Source organism: Coregonus clupeaformis, chromosome 37 (assembly GCF_020615455.1).
Source record: "Coregonus clupeaformis isolate EN_2021a chromosome 37, ASM2061545v1, whole genome shotgun sequence".
In the NCBI taxonomy this organism is placed as follows: domain Eukaryota; kingdom Metazoa; phylum Chordata; class Actinopteri; order Salmoniformes; family Salmonidae; genus Coregonus; species Coregonus clupeaformis.
In genome coordinates this window covers 25,915,159-25,924,163 of record NC_059228.1, presented here as the reverse complement: position 1 = coordinate 25,924,163, position 9,005 = coordinate 25,915,159, and positions in this window count along the sequence as shown.

The following is a 9,005-nucleotide window of genomic DNA, read 5'->3' as shown; positions in this document are numbered from 1 at the left end:
CACAGTAGGTATGGTGTTCTTTGGATGCAACTCAGCATTCTTTGTCCTCCAAACACGACGAGTTGAGTTTTTACCAAAAAGTTCTATTTTGGTTTCATCTGACCATATGACATTCTCCCAATCCTCTTCTGGATCATCCAAATGCACTCTAGCAAACTTCAGATGGGCCTGGACATGTACTGGCTTAAGCAGGGGGACACGTCTCGCACTGCAGGATTTGAGTCCCTGGCGGCGTAGTGTGTTACTGATGGTAGGCTTTGTTACTTTGGTCCCAGCTCTCTGCAGGTCATTCACTAGGTCCCCCCGTGTGGTTCTGGGATTTTTGCTCACCGTTCTTGTGATCATTTTGACCCCCACGGGGTGAGATCTTGCGTGGAGCCCCAGATCGAGGGAGATTATCAGTGGTCTTGTATGTCTTCCATTTCCTAATAATTGCTCCCACAGTTGATTTCTTCAAACCAAGCTGCTTACCTATTGCAGATTCAGTCTTCCCAGCCTGGTGCAGGTCTACAATTTTGTTTCTGGTGTCCTTTGACAGCTCTTTGGTCTTGGCCATAGTGGAGTTTGGAGTGTGACTGTTTGAGGTTGTGGACAGGTGTCTTTTATACTGATAACAAGTTCAAACAGGTGCCATTAATACAGGTAACAAGTGGAGGACAGAGGAGCCCCTTAAAGAAGAAGTTACAGGTCTGTGAGAGCCAGAAATCTTGCTTGTTTGTAGGTGACCAAATACTTATTTTCCACCTAATTTGCAAATAAATTCATAAAAAATCCTACAATGTGATTTTCTGGAATTTTCTTTCTCATTTTGTCTGTCATAGTTGACGTGTACCTATGATGAAAATTACAGGCCTCTCTCATCTTTTTAAGTGGGAGAACTTGCACAATTGGGGGTAAGGGGGGGGAGAAGGATTACTTTATCCTATCCCAGGTATTCCTTAAAGAGGTGGGGTTTCAAGTGTCTCCGGAAGGTGGTGAGTGACTCCGCTGTCCTGGCGTCGTGAGGGAGCTTGTTCCACCATTGGGGTGCCAGAGCAGCGAACAATTTTGACTGGGCTGAGCGGGAACTGTGCTTCCGCAGAGGTAGGGGGGCCAGCAGGCCAGAGGTGGATGAACGCAATGCCCTCGTTTGGGTGTAGGGACTGATCAGAGCCTGAAGGTACGGAGGTGCAGTTTTTCTCACAGCTCCGTAGGCAAGCACCATGGTCTTGTAGCAGATGCGAGCTTCAACTGGAAGCCAGTGGAGTGTGCGGAGGAGCGGGGTGACGTGAGAGAACTTGGGAAGGTTGAACACCAGAAGGGCTGTGGCATTCTGGATGAGTTGTAGGGGTTTAATGGCACAGGCAGGGAGCCCAGCCAACAGCGAGTTGCAGTAATCCAGACGGGAGATGACAAGTGCCTGGATTAGGACCTGTGCCGCTTCCTGTGTAAGGCAGGGTCGTACTCTCCGAACGTTGTAGAGCATGAACCTACAGGATCGGGTCACCGCCTTGATGTTAGCGGAGAACGACAGGGTGTTGTCCAGGGTCACGCCAAGGCTCTCTGCACTCTGGGAGGAGGACACAACGGAGTTGTCAACCGTGATGGTGAGATCATGGAACAGGCAGTCCTTCCCCGGGAGGAAGAGCAGCTCCGTCTTGCCGAGGTTCAGCTTGAGGTGGTGATCCGTCATCCACACTGATATGTCTGCCAGACATGCAGAGATGCGATTCGCCACCTGGTTATCAGAAGGGGGAAAGGAGAAGATTAGTTGTGTGTCGTCTGCATGGCAATGATAGGAGAGGCCATGTGAGGATATGACAGAGCCAAGTGACTTGGTGTATAGCGAGAATAGGAGAGGGCCTAGAACTGAGCCCTGGGGGACACCAGTGGTGAGAGCACGTGGTGCGGAGACAGATTCTCACCACGCCACTTGGTAGGAGCGACCTGTCAGGTAGGAAGCAATCCAAGAGTGAGCCGCGCCGGAGATGCCCAACTCGGAGAGGGTGAAGAGGAGGATCTGATGGTTCACAGTATCAAAGGCAGCAGACTGGTCTAGAAGGACAAGAGCAGAGGAGAGAGAGTTAGCTTTAGCAGTGCGTTGAGCCTCTGTGACACAGAGAAGAGCAGTCTCAGTTGAATGACCAGTCTTGAAACCTGACTGGTTTGGATCAAGAAGGTCATTCTGAGAGCGATAGCAAGAGAGTTGGCTAAAGACGGCACGCTCAAGAGTTTTGGAGAGAAAATAAAGAAGGGATACTGGTCTGTAGTTGTTGACATCGGAGGGATCGAGTGTAGGTTTTTTGAGAAGGGGTGCAACTCTCGCTCTCTTGAAGATGGAAGGGACATAGCCAGCGGTCAAGTATGAGTTGATGAGCGAGGTGAGGTAAGGGAGAAGGTCTCCGGAAATGGTCTGGAGAAGAGAGGAGGGGATAGGGTCAAGTGGGCAGGTTGTTGGGCGGCCGGCCGTCACAAGTCGCAAGATTTCATCTGGAGAGAGGGGAGAAAGAAGTCAAAGCATAGGGTAGGGCAGTGTGAGCAGGACCAGCAGTGTCATTTGACTTAACAAACGAGGATCGGATGTCGTCAACCTTCTTTTCAAAATGGTTGACAAAGTCATCCACAGAGAGGGAGGAGGGGGGAGGGGGAGGAGGATTCAGCATGGAGGAGAAGGTGGCAAAGAGCTTCCTAGGGTTAGAGGCAGATGCTTGGAATTTAGAGTGGTAGAAAGTGGCTTTAGCAGCAGAAACAGAGGAAGAAAATGTAGAGAGGAGGGAGTGAAAAGATGCCAGGTCCGCAGGTAGTCTAGTTTTCCTCCATTTCCGCTCGGCTGCCCGGAGTCCTGTTCTGTGAGCTCGCAATGAGTCGTCAAGCCACGGAGCAGGAGGGGAGGACCGAGCCGGTCGGGAGGATAGGGGACATAGAGAGTCAAAGGATGCAGAAAGGGAGGAGAGGAGGGTTGAGGAGGCAGAATCAGGCGATTGGAGGGAGAAGGATTGAGCAGAGGGAAGAGATGATAGGATGGAAGAGGAGAGAGTAGCGGGAGAGAGAGAGCAAAGGTTGTGATGGCACATTACCATCTGAGTAGGGGCAGAGTGAGTAGTGTTGGAGAAGAGCGAGAGTGAAAAGGATACAAAGTAGTGGTCGGAGACTTGGAGGGGAGTTGCAGTGAGATTAGTAGAAGAACAGCATCTAGTAAAGATGAGGTCAAGCGTATTGCCTGCCTTGTGAGTAGGGGGGGGGGACGGTGAGAGGGTGAGGTCAAAAGAGGGGAGGAGTGGAAAGAAGGAGGTAGAGAGAAATGAGTCAAAGGTAGACGTAGGGAGGTTAAAGTCACCCAGAACTGTGAGGGGTGAGCCATCCTCAGGAAAATAACTTATCAAGGCGTCAAGCTCATTGATGAACTCTCCAAGGGAACCTGGAGGGCGATAAATGATAAGGATGTTAAGCTTGAATGGGCTAGTGACTGTGACAGCATGGAATTCAAATGAGGAGATAGACAGATGGGTCAGGGGAAAAAGAGGGAATGTCCACTTGGGAGAGATGAGGATTCCTGTGCCACCACCCCGCTGACTAGATGCTCTCGGGGTATGCGAGAACACATGGTCAGACGAGGAGAGAGCAGTAGGAGTAGCAGTGTTTTCAGTGGTAATCCATGTTTACGTCAGCGCCAAAAAGTTCGAGGGACTGGAGGGTAGCATAGGCTGAGATTAATCTGCCTTGTTGGCCGCAGAACGGCAGTTCCAGAGGCTGCTGGAGACCTGAAACTCCACGTGGGTCGTTCGCGCAGGGACCACCAGGTTAAAGTGGCAGCAGCCACGCAGTGTGAGGCATTTGTATAGCCTGTGCGGAGAGGAGAGAACAGGGATAGACAGACGCATAGTTGACAGGCTACAGAAAATGGCTACAATAATGCAAAGGAGATCGGAATGAAATGAACTAAACATCTGGGAAAGCGAGAGAGCGGGGCCTCCCTCACTTACGTTTCACTGAAACACCCAAATATAACTCTCCCAACTTCCATCTCAGAAACTATAATTGTTGTAAACTACAGCGGTTCAATGTTTTCTAGGAATAGACTAACTTAGTTTATTCAGCTAGCTAACTTGGTACAGTATTCTTCCGTGAAAACCGTCCAGGGCACCGAATCCTATGACGCCACAGCCAACTAGCATGCCATTTATAAGTTATCTTCTTCACGAGTCAATGGGTATATACTACCGTTCAAAAGTTTGGGGTCACTTAGAAATGTCCTTGTTTTCGAAAGAAAATCATTATTTTTGTCCATTAAAATAACATAAAATTGATCAGAAATACAGTGTAGACATTGTTAATGTTGTAAATGGCTATTGTAGCTGGAAACTGCTGATTTTTTATGGAATATCTACATAGACGCCTCACAGGTCCTCAACTGGCAGATTGATTAAATAGTACCCGCAAAACACCAGTCTCAACGTCAACAGTGAAGAGGCGATTCCGGGATGCTGACCTTCTAGGCAGAGTTGCAAAGAAAAAGTCCAGTGTCTGTGTTCTTTTTCCCATCTTAATCTTTTCATTATATAGGCCAGTCTGAGATATGGCTTTTTCTTTGCAACTCTGAAGGTCAGCATCGCCCCTTCACTGTTGATGTTGAGACTGGTGTTTTGCGGGTACTATTTAATGAAGCTGCCAGTTGAGGACCTGTGAGGCGTCTGTTTCTCAAACTAGACACTCTAATGTATTTGTCCTCTTGCTCAGTTGTGCACCGGGGCCTCCCACTCCTCTTTCTATTCTGGTTAGAGCCAGTTTGCGCTGTTCTGTGAAGGGAGTAGTACACAGCGTTGTATGAGATCTTCAGTTTCTTGGCAATTTCTCGCATGGAATAGCCTTCATTTTTCAGAACAAGAATAGACTGACGAGTTTCAGAAGAAAGTTCTTTGTTTCTGGTTATTTTGAGCCTGTAATCGAACCCACAATTGCTGATGCTCCAGATACTCAACTAGTCTCAAGAAGGCCAGTTTTATTGCTTCTTTAATCAGCACAACAGTTTTCAGCTTTGCTAACATAATTGCAAAAGGGTTTTCTAATTATCAATTAGCCTTTTAAAATGATAAACTTGGATTAGCAAACACAACGTGCCATTGGAACACAGGACTGATGGTTGCTGATAATGGGCCTCTGGTACGCCTATGTAGATATTCCATTAAAAATCAGCCGTTTCCAGCTACAATAGCCATTTACAACATTAACAATGTCTACACTGTATTTCTGATCAATTTGATGTTATTTTAATGGAATAAATGTTCTTTTGAAAACAAGGACATTTCTAAGTGACCCCAAACTTTGGAACGGTAGTGTATATTGTTGTGGTTTTACTATAGAGTTATGTAGGCTACAGCTAGCATCCCATTTAGATGACAACTAATACTCACAGGAGGCGCAATATCACACAACAACGTAATATACTGACATGAATCTCCGGTTTATTGCATACCTTTACTTGTACAGGCATGTGCTCTAGCTCTAGCACAAAGGGACATTATCCACCATCATGCACTGCCTTGCGAGCATCATTTTACCTTCATTCAGCCGGATAACAACTCTCTCAGACAGGATACAGTACACAGATAGCACACATGAACACATGTGACCTATGACTGTAACAATATCATTCATTTAAAAGTCAAAAAATGTGTGTACCAATTCCAGATTGCTCCTTTAAAAACAATCTATAGTCTGTCTGTCTGAAAGGTCAACCCTGGAGGGTTCTAGTCTTGAAAACAACAGCAGGGGTTTTGGTGTGTGTGTAGTGTGTGGAGTGTGTGTTGTGTGTGTGTGTGTGTGTGTGTGTGTGTGTGTGTGTGTGTGTGTGTGTGTGTGTGTGTGTGTGTGTGTGGTGCAGGTCTGGGGCTCTGCTCTTCCTTACGATCGATTGCCAGGATTGCCAGGGTGAGATTCCCCGCCAGACCCAGAGCTAGCATTTGAAGGATTGTTGTGAGGGAAGCCATGCATTTCAATGACCTCATACAAGTTGTATGATCTTTTTGGAATGACTTGCTCCGTGCTGAGGTTACACCCAGTTAATAGGCTAGGGTTATAACCTTGCAATGTTCAGACAATGCTCTCTAATGGAACAGTAAAAAGTTGATGACTCGGTCATTAGATAGCAGTATATGTTATGCATTATCTTCTCTATGGCGACATCGTTGGCATGTTTTATGCATGTTTCAGTATGCATAAAACATCTCTTTGAGGTGGTGAGTTTATTCACAGGACTGAGTTCTCTGGGGAAGGCTACATTAGTACCCCAGCTCAGCTGGTCTATGAGAAACTATAGCATCTGTAGAGCTGATGTTCAGCATTATAGTGCGATTGAAATGTAACAGTTGAGCTGACATATGCACTGTTTTTTCCCGTGAACGCATTCTCCGCTAATGCGGGAAGCCGGGAATATTGCCTTTACATTTCTATCGCGCTGTAGTGCAGCTTTTCAGCGCTACGGATTGAATCGAGCCCTTATAGTATATGAAACCATCACACAGAGTAAGAGAAAAGCCATTTGGTCTACCTAGAGAAGAGGTCATGGTATACTCAAGTCATCCTCAGAAACAAATGTATTTGCTGAGGTGACATAAGAGAAGATTTGAGAAAGATGAGAGAACTAGGCTGTCATGTGTTATGTGACTGAGGCTTTGCTTCCATGGGGATGACGTCTTATCTTCACCTGGATTAGACATGAATGAACACCCCCACACAATGTTAATTGAACTCTGTATTGTTGTGTCATTATTATCAAATAGCTTTTTTAATGAATGGATTAAGGGATCTCAGTCTTTTAATGAGAAACAGACTGACATTTTGTGAGACAAAAGAGTCAAAGAGTTGCTATTTCAGACCTCCAAAACAGAATGTACTGTACACTCACTGGCAGGTTTGTCAACACTGGTTTGCAGCTGCCTTGTGTGCCTAGTGTGTGACCAACAGTACCAGAGGATGTGCCAATCAAAATGGGAGTGAGCATCAATCACTGAGGAAACCAAGCAGGAGTTTTTTTACCGCAGGAAGAATAAGGAGGCGTATCTTGCCTGGCTAAATAAATAATCGACTCACCAATGTAAAAAGGCAGGTGTGTGGGAGGGAGTCTGCAAGGGTGATGGAAACACTGATTACTGGAGATGATCCTATACTGTATATTTAAACAAAGTCATTAGTAGGATCTATGTCTTTCTCTATGATGATATCAGGCCAGTGTAGGACAATACCACATACATATTCCCTTGCATGATCCATCTTGCCAAACCTTTATGTGGTATGTTGTTTTTTAATGTTATCTACTGTAATTGCCACAGAGTTACTTTAAGTGATCGATAGAACACCTGTGTGATGTTATAATAGAAAAGTCAAAGAAATAAGGAAATTATAGCAGTCCGAGATGACTCATGTCTGGTTTCCTCTGTACTGATTCTCAGATAACCTACACCTTCGTGATTAGGTCACTGTACCTGAGAGAAATACTGCTACAGATATCATGGAATCATTCAATTGAGAATCATGACACACATTTCGGCTTGTCCTTATTTAAGATTGTGTCTGCGAATTGTAATGAGAGAAGTAATCATCGAATAAGCTTGTAGAGCATGAAAACCAATCGCCATTCGGCATGCGCTCAACTCCAAATATCCCCAAACATGCTCAGCAGATAATGCTCTCTCTTTGAGAAAATCGACATTTCAGGGGCAGTCACAATGTGACATGTGGCCTATTATAAAGCAGTGTGGGATGTCATTGATCTACGGCATGTCGTGTACAACACAGCTCTGGAATAATGTGCAAGATATGGTGAAATGATTGCTTTGACTGTTGTTGTGTTGTTGCAAGCTCCTTACATTGTCTCCATTCTCCTGTTGATTCCAGTGCAAGGCCTAAAGAGCACCATTGAGTCTGCCCTTGGCTATAAAGAGTCAAAGACCTGCAAAGATATGCTATATCGACCGACAAGTGTCCTTTCAATTACGTAATGAAAACAACCGAATTTTCATGGCTGGTTTTAGATGATTCACACCATCTTGTCATTGCAATGAATCGTCTACATGGCATTGTGTTATGGACTCAAAGACCTGTACCCTGGTTTGTTTTGGGTTCAGACGTCCAATCAATGCCCACTTTAGAGAGCTGAGTGGCCAGATGCGGTTCATTTCACACAGCAGACGATATAGCCTCAGACCCATCACACAGCAAAATATAATCTGTATGTATCTGGGAGCCCAATCCCAAACACACATTCACAAATCTCCTCCACACACACTTGCACCAATATCTACAAAGGACTTGGGTACCAGATAGGCTTTTTTTCTTTGTTTCATTTTACTTCTCATTACAGTCTTCTCTTCTCTGTTTCACCTTTTTCATTCCTCCCTCTCTGGTGCTCAGCTGCAGGAGAAGCTGTCATGTTCCCCTGTTTCTGAGAGCCAGCTGCCCACATAGAGACCACAGCCCTTCTCAGTAATACCACCAGTAAAATATGTTGTCCATTCAAGTATAGGCTACAGTCTACATCCTTGTGCCTAAGATAAATAATTGAGGCACTACTTTTTCTATACCCAAGGCTACAAAGTCTATATGGGCTGGGAGGTAGCCTAGCAGTTAAGAGTGTTGGGACAGTAACTGAAAGGTCACTGATTCGAATCCCTGAGCCAACTAGAGGTGAAAAATCTGTCGATGTGCCCTTGAGCAAGACACTGAACTGTAATTGCTGCTGCAAGTCGCTCTGGATAAGAGCGTCTGCCAAATGACTAAAATGCAGCCAATGTTGATGCCTGGCACTGTACTTGGACACTGATGTAATTTTCTGCACACCAGGAGGTCTAACAAAGCAAGGAATCATACACAAAGTTATTTGAGGAGCACAATGTAGGCCTAGTTGCTGTAGGTGTTTCTATTCAGGGCTTTCCTACCGGGCTTTTCCTACTTAGGTATTCAGCACCAAATCTGACCAGAGAAGGAATTCTCCAGGGTCCTGAAAGTGTCCTCGTGCGCGTGAAAGCGCG